Raw genomic sequence first — 14601 nt, 5'->3', positions numbered from 1 at the left:
TGAGAAACATAAAACTACCAAGTCAACACGCCAGCAGACGCCAGGTATTTCCCAGTTCAGATTTTAAGTGACATTATTATTGGCTATTCAGTTGTGTATTTTGAATATGCATTAAATGCATACTGCCATAAAAGCACATAACGAATACGAGAATTATATTTCTCAGCCAACTGTTCCATTTTACTGATGATTCATGACTGTGTTGTTTTATGTTATTGTTTTCCATGTGTTCCACTCTAGAAAGTGTTTTTTGTTTTTTGTTTTTTCAACATTAGAAGTAGATCATCTAACTTTTTCCACTGGACCTAAAAGGTCATGTTTTATGTTGCAATAAAAATTTGATAAAAATTGTCCCTAAGTAATTGATGTTTTTTTCTTCAATTTTGGTTATTGTAAAGTTGGTCTTTAAAAAGTCTTAAATCTAACTTGCCTTAAGCTGTAGGAACCCTGAGAAATAACAATAAAAAACAGGAATATGAAAAAAAGTAGTTGCAAAAGGCCTGCATATGTATGTGTAAAGGAGGGACCCATCATATCTAGGGACCAAAATATCATAGAGACTTGAGAGTGGGCCTCTGAATTGGTCCAATAATCAAAAACCCAGAACACCCTAGCAACCACATAGCAAGGCCCTTGCAACAATTCAGAACACCTTTGTATCCCCATAGCAACCACTTACAACATCATTGTGACTGAAAATGTAAAATTTGCAAGCACTATTCACATTTTTACAAAATGTAAAAATCTATTTGTATAACTATGACTGTGGCCCGATATGAGGACAGCTTTGTGTGTATGTGTGCATAATGCCAGGGGCAGGAGCAGCTGCTCTTTAAAGCGACTGAATGGACAGCAATGTGTCAGGCATCTGCTGTGTACTGGCTCAAAGCTTTTACCTCTGTAGTGCTGCGAGCCACTCCAACACCCACCCACCCGTACAGTCTACTATACATATGAACCCCCCCTCTCCTCAATCTCTGTACACTGATAAATGACTGGGTCACTAAGTTTTATTTTAGGATCAGTCTTTTGGATGCTTTCCAGCCATCTTTTGTTTGCGTGAACCCTTCGTCCATGGCCATTATAGGAGAGGGCCTATGTGCATTTGTGAGTGTGTGTGTTTTGGGGCGTTATCGGGGCACATCTGGTCGAGTGGGGTTAGATGTTGAAGTGTGATGAGGTGACAGGAACGACATTTGCTGACATTGGCACTCCATGTGCCATTAAGATCCTTACAGCCATGATGGCAAATAGCACTGGGTGAGTTGTAGACCCTTCTCACCCTGACCCCAGATTCTCAGTCTTACACCTTACATCCTAACCAGATGCTTTGTGATAAGAATCAAGCTACAATTTGTCTGTCCACATTGAACGCAAGACTGATACGCATATTTGATGTTTAATGAACAGTTAAGAGGATTTTTGGCCATGATTTTGTCATCTGAGACAAATTTTGAGGGTCTCGAAACATAAAGTGATTGCACCGACATTAATTGATCGACTGGAGTTGTGTTGATTTACTTTTATGTTGCGTAAATATGCCTTTTGGACGTTAAACAGCCAGCAGCCTGATGGCACCTGTTTACTTGCATTGTATGGACAAAAAGAACTGAAATAAAATAAAACAAAATCTTCATTTCGGTTCTGTTGAAGAAGGAAAGTCATACACATCTGGGATGGCTTGAGTAAATCGTGAGAGAATTTAGATTTTTTACGTTTGTAACTTTATTGCGGCATTAGGGTGTTACATAGCATATAAATTCATACATATTTGTCTCATGCTACTGAGATGCTTCCCATTCCTGTCTTAGCAGTTAGGACGCCTCTCCTGTGAATGTACATACTTGCTTGAGGCACAGTGTGTTCTCTCTTCATCCTCCCCACTCTGTGTTTTTGTTGTTGCGTGTGTGTGTGTGTGCCCGCCTGCATGCTTCTGACAGCCGCAGAAAAGCACAGCTCTTAGTTTTGGTCCCTGCCTGCCACATCCAAACATACCAGCGCACTCTAATGGAGGGGTCTCAGAGTGACGGGCCATCTCCAAGGTGGGGCCACAATTAAAAGCTAAGAGCAAAAGCTCTCCATGCAGAAGTGTGGGCCTCAGCTACTCAACATATGCCCGCCGTTCCCAGCACAGCCCTCCAGACACTAATGGAGTCTGACAACGTCTCCGCACGAGGCGGCATTATCTTCCCCCAGCATGCACTCTCACTCCATAATGTATTGATCGGGCAGCTGCGATGGTATTTTTTACACCTCCAAGCTGGCGCCTGATGTACGCCACTTCATTGAGTCATTACGGCGAGTGCAGAGAAAGAGCCGTTAAAAATGAATAGATGATGAAAAATTAGAAAGCATTCCATCAAAGCCCACTCTTCGGCCAGAAGACAGCAAGTCTGTCACGTTTTTTTTCTTTTCTTTTTTCTAAATGTCCATTTGAGAGAGCGCGTGTCGTAGTTAATGTTTGTTTATATTTGTCACCATCCACAGTAATAATGTTTCTAGATGATAATAATAAAAAAAATCTACGTAATAGAATATGAATGATTTCAGTGGTGTTCCGAATGGCCAATCTGATGTCAAAATGAGGTTGATTTCCCTTTCTTTTTTCTTTTCCTTTTGCCAGTTGTCCAGTTGTCCATGTGATCAAGTGTGTCATAATAAATGAGTTAGTTCACCCAAAAAAGAAAATTCTTACTCACCCTCCCCTCTAGTTGTATAACAAAACCCATATGACTTTCTGTCTTCTGAGGAACGCAAAGGGAGATGTTAGACAGAATGTTAGCTTCAGTCACCATTCACATTATTTGTATGGAAAAAAAAAGAAGCAATTTAAGTGAATAGTGACTGAGACTAACATTCTGTTTAACATCTCCTTAAGAGTTCCACAGAGGAATGAAAGTCATATGGGTTTGGAACACATGAGGTAAATGATAGCTGAATGTTTATTTTTGGTTTCATGTTGGTTTATATGTTCCACCTTCCACAGTTATAATGTTGATAGATGATTATAGACAATCTGTGGCATAGAATAAGGATGATGTCTGTGCATCTGATAATTGACCTCATTTATATCCAGAGTGGGCATTTTCTCCCAGTGTGTGTGCACGGAATGAGGTTCTGTATAAGGATGACTGGCGTGCTGATGACAGATGTGAGAGGTGAGTTCCTCTTCTGGAGGTGAGGTAATGTGACATGGTCAGATTCTCCTGTATAGCCCCTCCCCTCTCCAGGTGTGGAGGTGAGGTGCTGCGGGTCACTTCCTGAGCAGATGAGTTTCAGTTTGGGAAGATGATCTGAGCTCACTTGCCCACCCCGGCCCACAGAGCCATCCTTTGTTTATTCATTTAGTGCCGCAGATTATCCCCAGCCAGTGGGCCTTCCTGGAAATGGTATCCAGGTGACAGTGGGGAGGTGAGGAGCCTCTACCTCTCTCTCTCTTCACCTGAAAATAAACGTCTGATCGTATATGCCTGCATGTTTCCAATCAGCAAAGAACGTTTGAAATGTCTGGGCTGGATTCCACTGTTGTTTCTTCTAAGTTCACCAGAAGAGACCTGCAGTGCTGACAACTCATGCATTCTCATTCACTACAGCTGCAAATCAACCATGATTTCACCGTCGTTAATTTTTCTTTTCATCGCTCTGAATAACTGTTTTGATGCGCCGTGGGACACAAAATGAGATGTTAGGCAGAATGGCAGCCTCAGTCACCATTTACTTACATGATTTGTTCCTTGCATTATTTGTTCCTAGAATGAAAGAAAGTCAAACATGAAGGTGACATGCACAAGTAAGTAGCTCCACTAGAACACCCTACCAAATGTACAGCAATGCCCTAGTAGCCACCGACAACACCCTAAGATAGTGGAACTGAGTTTTGCACAGGCAAGGACCACTCATAATTCTTCAGAAAATGTAAAAATCTAGTTTTTCATTATTTGTTTTGTGTCAGCGTAGGTTTGTGGAGCCATAGAGGAAAGTGTGTGAGGTTTGCTGTTCAGTGCTGTGTACACTTCAGAAGACTCTGTGCCTCCCTTTTCCTCCCCTTGGGAATGTTATCAGTAGAACAGGAAGCACGAGTTATCACATTCTTAGTGTGTACAGCTTTAGAAGAATCCATTAATTTGATGACAAGAGCACAGGACCAGATGTGAAAATCTCACTTGATTTGAACTTTGCCCAGATCTTATCACAGTAATTTATACCTCATTGTCTCAGTACAGGGCTGGAAAGCATAATTTCCAGATCATTTTAATGGATTTCTTTCCCCACTCCCTCTCTCCCCTTGTTTCAGAGGCCTAGAGAATGCGGGTTTGTGTGAAATTATGAAAAATGCTTTTATTAGTATTCCTCTGGCTTTCCAAAACAGGATATGGATATGAACTGTCCTCCCTTCTGTGCGCCCCCGTGCGTAACGCCATTCAAATGAACACCAAAATACGTCCCTCCTCAGGCCAAAGGGCTTTCTGCCAGCTACACCCCAGATCCCAGAATGCCTGCACACATCACTTTCAACTGTCTCTGCATGGAGATGTGCTCACCAGGATGAAACTGGGGGCGTGCTGCCACGTACTTATTCATCGCTGGCCCTTCAGAGTGGCGCGGCGCTGATTGACGTCCACTAGTCTGCGGTCAAACAAATGCACCTCTCTCGTTAGAGCCACCGCTGTGCCAGTATTGAACCCATTCTGTTACATTTAACTCTGCCAGTTGTAACACAGTCACATGGGAGCGGAAATGTATTCAGGAGTGGTGAACACGCAAAGCAGTCTTTCCCAGAAACATGTGTTTCCAATGAACTCCCCAAACTGCTCGCATGTAAGCGGTGGTCAGGCGTACAGGATAATTTATTCTGCTCTGGATGGACTTGTCATATTAATTACAGCCCAGTCGAGAAAGGCTGGATGGCAGGTTGGAGTCACCTCAGTTATTTTTGGAAGCCTTGAGAAGGTAGTTCACGCTTCTTTTTTTTTCGTGCCTGACTTAGGGAAATGGCCTAGCAGTCAACACTCGGTCTGGACTCTGTATGCCACTCCTGTACAAACAATGCCTTTGAAGTCATGGGTGAACCCCCTCACTCCCAGTCAAGTTCTTAACAGGGTTATTTAGTTTCTAATTTTTTTTTTCAGTTTTTATTTCTATTTTATTATAAATTTGCCATTCCAAAATAGTTTTTTTATTGGTTTTCACTCTATGAATGTTAGGCCAAGTACTAATATGGAGCCTAATTTGTCTCACTGATACATTTTTGTTAGAAAACACATTCATTGTTTCCACGCTAGTACAGCATTTTCCTCCATGGAAAACGGGGACTTTCAGAAACGCAGTTTTTCAGAAAAACAGTATTCAAATGAAAACGACGTGACCATTTTAGTTTTAGTTTAAAATTTCGAATACATTGTATCAAAAACTAAAACAAAAATTATTTTGAGGTCATTGTTATTTTATTATATTTTATTATTTTCCAACGATATTAGTTTTTATTATTTTTTCTGTTAGTGAAGTATTTTAATTTAGTTTTCATTAATATTAACACTGGGTCTCAAGCTGTTTTCTTGCTCAACTGAAGAGTACAATCATTAATGTGAACTCATTGGCAATTCAAATACTGCTGTGGTGCTCTTGTGCTTTTCATTTCTTATTGGCTCTGGGGAGGATAACACAAGGTGCTGTTTGCGCCACCCAAGCTTATATCACCGGCAGTTAGACATGGCATTTCCACATAGTCTGGTGCTGGCTAATGCTCCTGGTGCCACTCGTCCACTAATCGGTGCATGTTTGCAGTGAGGTCGAGGAGGACGGAGATGTACCTCAATTGTCATTTGCAGTAGGGAGATAATGAAACAAGCCTCTGAGCCTGAAGCCCAGGGTGGAAAGTGTCTTTCTCTCCACACTTCTGTCGCCCTAAACTAGGCTGAGTGCTAAGTGGAACATAATTCAGTAAATTAGTTGGAGTAAACCCAACACTGATCCCCAGAGCCAATCAGAAAAAGGAAAGAAAGAAGGAAACAGTGAGAGACTGTAAGCAAAAGACGGCAAAACAATTGTCAGTCAAGCTAAAAGTATGTGTAAATGATTTGGTTTCCATTTCTACCAGCAAAACATTGACTAGGAGTCGTATTTCTTTAACTCTAATGCATAATGCTGCCGGCAGTATTCTTGTTTTGTGCATCATTTTGCTCTTGTGTAGCACAGTCAGTCAGTATATTGACATTTGCAGTTATAATCGAGTTACAGCAGGTATTTGCGTAGTCAAGCTTCAGTCTATATCTGTTTTTTTCCGTATACATAACAAAATGCTTTAATATTTGAAGGAATGAGCATTCACACAATGTCATGGCCAATTGGGGTTGATTAACATGTAATCATGCTGGATGAACCTGAGCAACAATCGCATACTGTATCTAGGTCTGTTAGTGCGACTTTGCAAAAAACGGACTGGTACAGTTTTAGTCAGGCTGAAATCTAACTTTTAAAGTGTATGTAAACATACTGACTGTAATCAAGGAAAAGATTGAGAGTTGTCTAGGCTGAAAATGTCATGTACTGACCCCAAGAAATATTTCCACCAAAGTGGTGTTGTGAATTCTAACAAACACAACAATTTTAATTAAGCGGCAAGCGTTTTTAGTCATTTTAATAAATTAGCTCCACATGTTCCTCTCCTCTCTTTTTCCTCCAACCCCCATCCCCTTTACGAAATCATCAATGTTTGCACCAAAAACACTTGCTTTTCTTTTTCTACCACTGAAGGAATTATACTGTGTTTCTCTTCCAGTGGAGATATTCTTGTAGTTTTTGGAGACATTTGCACATGCTGTTTCTCATAATCCAAAGAAAGTCAGGCCACACAGGGATTACGTCTGAAAGTGTTTTTAGTTCAGGGGTGAGACGACAGAAGTCCACCTCTAACTCTACTCAGGCAGCTGTGGCAGGAAAATCAGGATACAATTTGGCACTTAAGGAGACTAAACGATTTCCTCCTCCCTGAGGATTTCTATTGGGAAATGTGTCCGTGCACTGAAAATTACATCCGGAAAAATGTTTATGTAGCTTTTTTAAAACTTTTTTCAAATGAATTAGTATTCCTCTAACCTTTAACACGCTACACAATGCAGCCCTCTCTTTCCTCACATTAACCTAATTTCTTAACTCTGAGCTTCGCTGGCATTTTAATGCAGTTCTGTCACCGTTTTCCTGGCGGATGCCCTTTCTTCAGGAGGTTGGCAATGCTCCTGAAGAAAACTCCTAAAGTATAGTCTTTAGCTTAAAATGTGTAATTTCTACTAGACAAACATCATCACCAAATGGAATTGCAATAAATGATGTTATCAAACAGATTTTGAATATACCCTCTGTCTGCCATTGGTCCAACCAACAGTTAGTCTTGCACTAATCCTACGTCATTGGTTGAGTCAGTGTTGCTGTGTTGGGCCACTCAAACAGAGCACCATAGATCCACAGTGTTAATGCTTTTTAGGGGAATCAGTCTACGAGTTGTTTACTTATAGTTGTCTCTGCATATTAAGTTTGGATAGGAGAAGGTATATAAAAAAATAAATAAAAATAAAAACTCACATTAGCTTTAAAGAACACTTATTCACACTCCACCTCCCTGACCTGCAAGCGTTGAGCCTGAGACCCATCATCCTGAGCTCTGTTACCCCAGACCCTTTGTTAAAAGAGACACATCATCCTGAGCTCTGTCACCCCAGACCCTCTGTAGACATTAACAGAGTGCACCACTAATTCTTTATTTTGGCGTCTTGCACCCAATTGGACCCACTTTTTACCCCCCTGGCATTTTAATGTGGTCTGCAGAGAAACCTAAGCTCTGTGTCCCAGACCCTTGCTCAGTGAAATTAAACTGTGCCGTAAAGATATTTGAAGTTGCATTATGCTCACCCACTAGTTAGACATTAAACTTAATTTAAACAAAAAAAAATTCTCTCACTTCCTCATATTGGATCTGTTCCAAAACCCCTAGTAAGCTGCCTCCGGTTGTGAGGATGTCTTTAGCCTAGACCACCTCATAAGAGCAAAATTCTAAGGTAGCATTGTGTGTATCTGTAATGAGCTTGATAAAAAAAAATTCAAGACGACGGATGAAGCGAGATAAGTTTTATTATACAGTAAGTATAAGCTGTTAAAAACAGAATATATATATATATATATATACATACTGTATATATATAATTCAAAAATGAAATAACCAAACCAAATTATGTTTGTATGAGGTGTATTTATGCTCATGAAAATATTGTCGTTACTCTCATCACCAAATCAATTGTGATTTGAGTCTCCCCTGTGCTGTGCGTGAGTAGTGCTGTCTGTATGGAACGCAAAGTTGCTGCCTATACAGAGCATTCCACATCAAATATTATGAGGCTAAATTTCAGTTAGAATGCTGCCTTAGAAAGCAGCTTCCTATGTAAGCAGGAGGCAGCAAGGAAGCTCACTAGCTTTTAGAACAGACCAATTATGACCTGTAATGTACCTTTTTCAGAATCAGAATCAGAATGAGCTTCATTGCCAAGTATGCTTACACATACAAAGAATTTGTCTTGGTGACATGAGCTTCCAGTACACAACAATACAAAAACAGCAGCAAGACATAGATAATAATAAAAAATAATTATACACATACGTACAGACACATACATACATACACACATACACATGGGTAGTGCAAATCTAATACAATCTGTTATGTACAGTGCAAATTTTTTTTTTTTCAAGAGGAATGTATGGCAGAAGAGGTTGGATGTGTTTGATAAATATAAGAAAGACTAAACTGTGTATTGCACATAGTTATTGCTCAATGGGGCAGTTTAACTGTTCATGAGATGGATAGCCTGAGGGAAAAAACTGTTCCTGTGCCTGACGGTTCTGGTGCTCAGAGCTCTGAAGCGTCGGCCAGAAGGCAACAGTCCAAAAAGGTAATGGGCAGGGTGAGTGGGGTCCAGAGTGATTTTTCCAGCCTTTTTCCTCACTCTGGAAGTGTATAGTTCTTGAAGGGGGGGCAGGGGGCAACCAATAATCCTCTCAGCAGTCCGAACTATCCTTTGTAGTCTTCTGATGTCTGATTTCGTAGCTGAACCAAACCAGACAGATATTGAAGTGCAGAGGACAGACTCAGTGACTGCTGAGTAGAACTGTATCAGCAGCGCCTGTGGCAGGTTGAATTTCCTCAGCTGGCGAAGGAAGTACAACCTCTGCTGGGCCTTTTTCACAATAGAGTCAATGTGGGTCTCCCACTTCAGGTCCTGTGAGATGGTAGTGCCCAGGAACCTTTCATAGACTATGGTGAAGCGCTTTCGCCTTATTTAGCAGTGTAAATCTAGCCTTTTTTTTGTATTTTAAATGTCTTAATTAATTTGTGTACATTTATAAAATTATGCTTTGTGTTATATTACCCTAGAATAATAAAAAAAAAAGTTACCACTGCTGCAATGGGTTTTCTAATACAGCTGCTGAGGGAACTAGAGTAAATTTGGCATCTTTTCTATTCTGACTGTTGTAATCCACCACGCTCAGTTTTTTTTCTTCTTGTATAAAGTTGTGCAAACATAATGGTGAATTCTTTCTTTTGCTGTTTTTAGCAAAAATTATATTTGCTGTGGAATTCATCGCTATTGAAGTTTACCATGCAATCGTTTACTTTCGCATTCCAAAACCTGAATGTGTGAAAAGGTCTATATGGCAGACTGGACGTTCGACCTAAGGGCCCCTACTTGGACCAACTGCCCTATCTGCACATTGTTTTTCTTTTCATTTATTTTTTCCTCACCTTTCACAATAAAACTACAGTTTTACATCCAATCGCAGAACACCACAACCAGCTGTCTGGAAACAAAGAATTTAAGGTCTGAACCATTGGGCTGTTAAAAGCCTTTAACAGGGCTGACAGGAAAAATGCAGATAAACTGAAGTCTTGTGTGAAAGACTCTTGTCTACCTCAAACCACTCACACTCTTCCCAGATCCATCTGTTCTCTCCAAAAAGGCTGTGATTAGGTATTTAGTTCTCTGTGGTGCTTATGTGATGTGTGTTCAGGGTTAAGAGATTGATGATGCTGGGCATTGTTTTCTCAGATTTCTGATTCATTTGCTATAAATAAGCCCAGAGGTGTTTGGTCACTTACTGTAATCGCTGAGGAACTGAGAAGGGGGGAAATGGAGAGATGCTTGAAGAATGACTCCACTTTTTTTTATTTGCTTTTAAATAGCTTGTTCACATAACAAATGTGAAAAACATGCTCTTTTGTTTCTAACATGCCCCTAATTATAAAGCCCAAAGTATACTACGATTTTGACGTGAACGCTCAGCGTCTGCGTACAGTTGAACGCGAGCCTGTCAAAGTATACTCCATCTGACAGGTGGTTGGCGCATGCGTGCTACGACTATAGAGACACTGGACTATTTATCTTAAGGAGTTTAGACCCATAAACATGTCTTCATAGTCTGTCAGACTCAAGTTATACATATGCTGGTATCTCCAGACCTCCTCACACACTTGTCCTTGACCTGTACATCCACTGTTGATGTTTTTACCTTTTTCTCCTGTTTTTTACCGGCAGTTACATCTTCTAGCGCATCTTCGTGACAACAACGGCTGAAATATGAGTGTTGCCACCTTTTGGACCTTCTAAATAGTGGAAATAATTCCAGGCGCATGCGCATTCTGTGCATTCAAAGGCGTGCGGTTCGAAAAATTAGTTCAGTGCTCGAGCAATCTGCTGATGACGGGAATTGCGTCACGGGTCCGTGTCTGACCTAAGTATACTTTGGGCTTAAGAATTAGGCTTTACTTTTTTGCTTAACTTGCACTGTTTGTGCTACTTACCAAATTAAATTGGCTTATCAAACTTAAGACTTACCAACTTAAGATCAGACTTATTTTCATCTAGAGGAAGAAATGATTGGACTTTGCAACTTACAATCACTTATTTTCGTCTGGCGGATGATGCATTGAATTCAGTTGATACATTAAAGCAGGGACCCAGGCCCGGTTCCAAGAAACTCTTATGTATAGAAAAAGTGTACTGTCATTAGGGGTTTTCTTAACTTGAGGGGTTTCTTGTAACCAGGCACAGAATTTCTTAGGATCTTAAGATCTGCTTTTTTGAAGTGTGCAATTTCTGCTACATTAGCGCTACCAAATGCTTTTTGAAAATGCCCTCCATCTTCCGTTGATCAAACAAACAGATAGTCCGCCCCCACAAAATGTTATTGTCTCTCTTGTGACGGGTCGCTCAAAACAAACAGAGGAATTTTTATTGCGCCACAGAGATGCAGTGTTTACCGTTTTTAAGTAAATGAACAAATGTTTGGCTTACTTATAGTTGTCTCTGCATATTAAGCTTGATTAGGAGAAAGTATTTTAACACCGAAAAAGTTTTCTCAGCTTTAACATCCACATAGCAATGACCTGACAACCCACAAACATCATTGCAAGGATTTTTTCATATGCAAGCACCACTAAAAAAAAACAAATTCAAATAAAAATACTACTTTATTAAGCAGATGTCCTCTCCTATTTCTCTTTACAACAGAAAGAAATTGCATGTCTGCAGTGTAAAGCATGAATGTCTGTATGTGTGTGTTTTCCACCCTCTGAGCCTTGTGAAATCCCCAGTGGAGCCTTTGGACTGCGCTCTGTGTATTTCAAACATATGGAAATCAGCACGGTTGCAGTCCCTTCACAACAGGCTAGTGCTTTCACTTGATTATATTATCTGTTAAACATTTTTTCCTCTCATTTTTCCTTCAGCAGTTGAAAAGGGGGAGCGGTATGTGACCCCTTCTCTGCTAAGGGGTCAAGTGGTGATTGCTGATGTTGTGTGCTCTAAACACATGTTTAGCCTTACGTAGTCCCCCAAAAGGATTGGCAGCCATTAAGTTACTTCCTAAGTCAGTTCCGGAGTCAGGCCTCAGTGGACTGGGTAAAAGGACCAGTGTGTGTGTGTGTGTGTTTTCTAACTACCTGCCTTTTTGTGTTTCTACGGAAGGATGTGCGAGTTCCTTAGTGTAAGTTTGATTGCTCGACATTGAAACACTGACTGCCTGATGCTTCTCACACAGGTGAATATTTGTCTGGCATCTGATCGAGACGTGGCATAGCTCACGCGATTCTGTCCCAGACAGGAAGTGCCATGGTAAGCTGTGTTATGATAGTGGATCAGCATCTGAGAGGAAGAGCTGTGAACTTCACATGGGAGCAGAGCCGCTGGGTCCAACCATGGCCGCCACCTCAGGGCCCGGCAGCCCAACAGGAAATGAAAGGATCATTTAGTTTGTGGCAGATGAGCAAGAGGGAAAAGGGAGGGGACGATGCACAATAAAGTAACCCAAGACATGTTTTTAAAGGAATAGTTCACCCAAAATGATAATTCTGTCATTATTTCTCACCCTTATGTTTTTTAAAATTCATTTGTGTTTGTGGCTTTACCTCTCCTGTGCCTGTGGTGAACTGGTGGAGGGTAAGTGTCCAAAGGTTGTGTGGTGGGATGGAAAAGAGGAGAACAGTTGTTATGGCTGCAACAGTAACTTGTTTTAATGCTCACAGTGGTGGGAGATTTGTGACAAGCCAGACCAAAGGTGGCTAGCTACACTGTCTAAGTGAATGTATCGCCTTCATTTCAGACCTGACACCTCGCCCCACACCCAGGGTGCAGCTTATGTGTCTCGTTGCACTTCAGCTTTGTATCCATTATAATGCATTTCAGGTGCATTGTCACTGATACTTCAGGTATTATGAAATCACAGGCTGTTAGGCTCATCTCATCATTCTCTTTCCTTAATTACTGCAGTCTGGTCTCTGATTAGAGATGGCTCCGAGCACGTGGTGGGCAGATGCAGTACCTTCACTTCTGAGAGCCTCCTGCTTGGTTCTAGAGAATTCAAGAGTTTAAGATGAAGTTTATGTTTTGTATCGAAGAGTTAAGTTATACCATGAGGTCTAAATATCTTTCCTGAACCTCACAGTCATTCATTCCACGCAGAGATAAGAATGCTTCTCTGACCCACATAAGCATTTTGTGTTTCACAGGAGTTCAAGTCATGCCAAGTATGTTTCGGCCATGTGAAAAACATATTTTAGCTGCAGTATTGTTCAGAAAATGCTTTCATTTAGTTATTAAGGTCACATTATCTAACTTCCAACCCAACCGCCCACCATGAAGCCTTTGGACTACATGAATAATTGGTTGTACACTGGCAGCCAAAAGTTTGGAATAATGTACAGATTTTGCTATTATGAAAAGAAATTGGTACTTTTATTCACCAAAGTGGCATTCAACTGATCACGATGTATAGTCAAGACATTAATAATGTGAAAAATTACTATTACAATTTGAAAAAATGTTCAGAACTTTTTAAACTACTTCAAAGAGTAAAAAAAATCCTCCATGTGCAGCAATGACAGCTTTGCAGATCCTTGGCATTCTAGCTGTCAGTTTGTCCAGATACTCAGGTGACATTTCACCCCACGCTTCCTGTAGCACTTGCCATACAGGTGCATCTCAATAAATTAGAATGTCGTGGAAAAGTTCATTTATTTCAGTAATTAAACTCAAATTGTGAAACTCGTGTATTAAATAAATTCAATGCACACAGACTGAAGTAGTTTAAGTCTTTGGTTCTTTTAATTGTGATGATTTTGGCTCACATTTAACAAAAACCCACCAATTCACTATCTCAAAAAATTAGAATACATCATAAGACCAATAAAAAAAACATTTTTAGTGAATTGTTGGCCTTCTGGAAAGTATGTTCATTTACTGTATATGTGCTCAATACTTGGTAGGGGCTCCTTTTGCTTTAATTACTGCCTCAATTCAGCGTGGCATGGAGGTGATCAGTTTGTGGCACTGCTGAGGTGGTATGGAAGCCCAGGTTTCTTTGACAGTGGCCTTCAGCTCATCTGCATTTTTTGGTCTCTTGTTTCTCATTTTCCTCTTGACAATACCCCATAGATTCTCTATGGGGTTCAGGTCTGGTGAGTTTGCTGGCCAGTCAAGCACACCAACACCATGGTCATTTAACCAGCTTTTGGTGCTTTTGGCAGTGTGGGCAGGTGCCAAATCCTGCTGGAAAATGAAATCAGCATCTTTAAAAAGCTGGTCAACAGAAGGAAGCATGAAGTGCTCCAAAATTTCTTGGTAAACGGGTGCAGTGACTTTGGTTTTCAAAAAACACAATGGACCAACACCAGCAGATGACATTGCACCCCAAATCATCACAGACTGTGGAAACTTAACACTGGACTTCAAGCAACTTGGGCTATGAGCTTCTCCACCCTTCCTCCAGACTCTAGGACCTTGGTTTCCAAATGAAATACAAAACTTGCTCTCATCTGAAAAGAGGACTTTGGACCACTGGGCAACAGTCCAGTTCTTCTTCTCCTTAGCCCAGGTAAGACGCCTTTGACGTTGTCTGTGGTTCAGGAGTGGCTTAACAAGAGGAATATAACAACTGTAGCCAAATTCCTTGACACGTCTGTGTGTGGTGGCTCTTGATGCCTTGACCCCAGCCTCAGTCCATTCCTTGTGAATTCACCCAAATTCTTGAATCGATTTTGCTTGACAATCCTCATAAGGC

General features: G+C 40.8%; 1 protein-coding gene across 7 annotated transcripts in view; it reads left to right on the top strand.

Annotated features, from left to right (window-relative positions):
- Nucleotides 1-14601, top strand: part of LOC127430254 (BCAS3 microtubule associated cell migration factor-like) — a 302893-nt gene that overhangs the window by 122000 nt on the left and 166292 nt on the right. The window lies entirely within an intron of this gene.

The sequence above is a fragment of the Myxocyprinus asiaticus genome, chromosome 39 (genome assembly GCF_019703515.2).
Source record: "Myxocyprinus asiaticus isolate MX2 ecotype Aquarium Trade chromosome 39, UBuf_Myxa_2, whole genome shotgun sequence".
NCBI lineage: Eukaryota > Metazoa > Chordata > Actinopteri > Cypriniformes > Catostomidae > Myxocyprinus > Myxocyprinus asiaticus.
The sequence above is the reverse complement of the archived record's forward strand: the minus strand, read 5'-3'. Positions and strand labels throughout refer to the sequence as shown.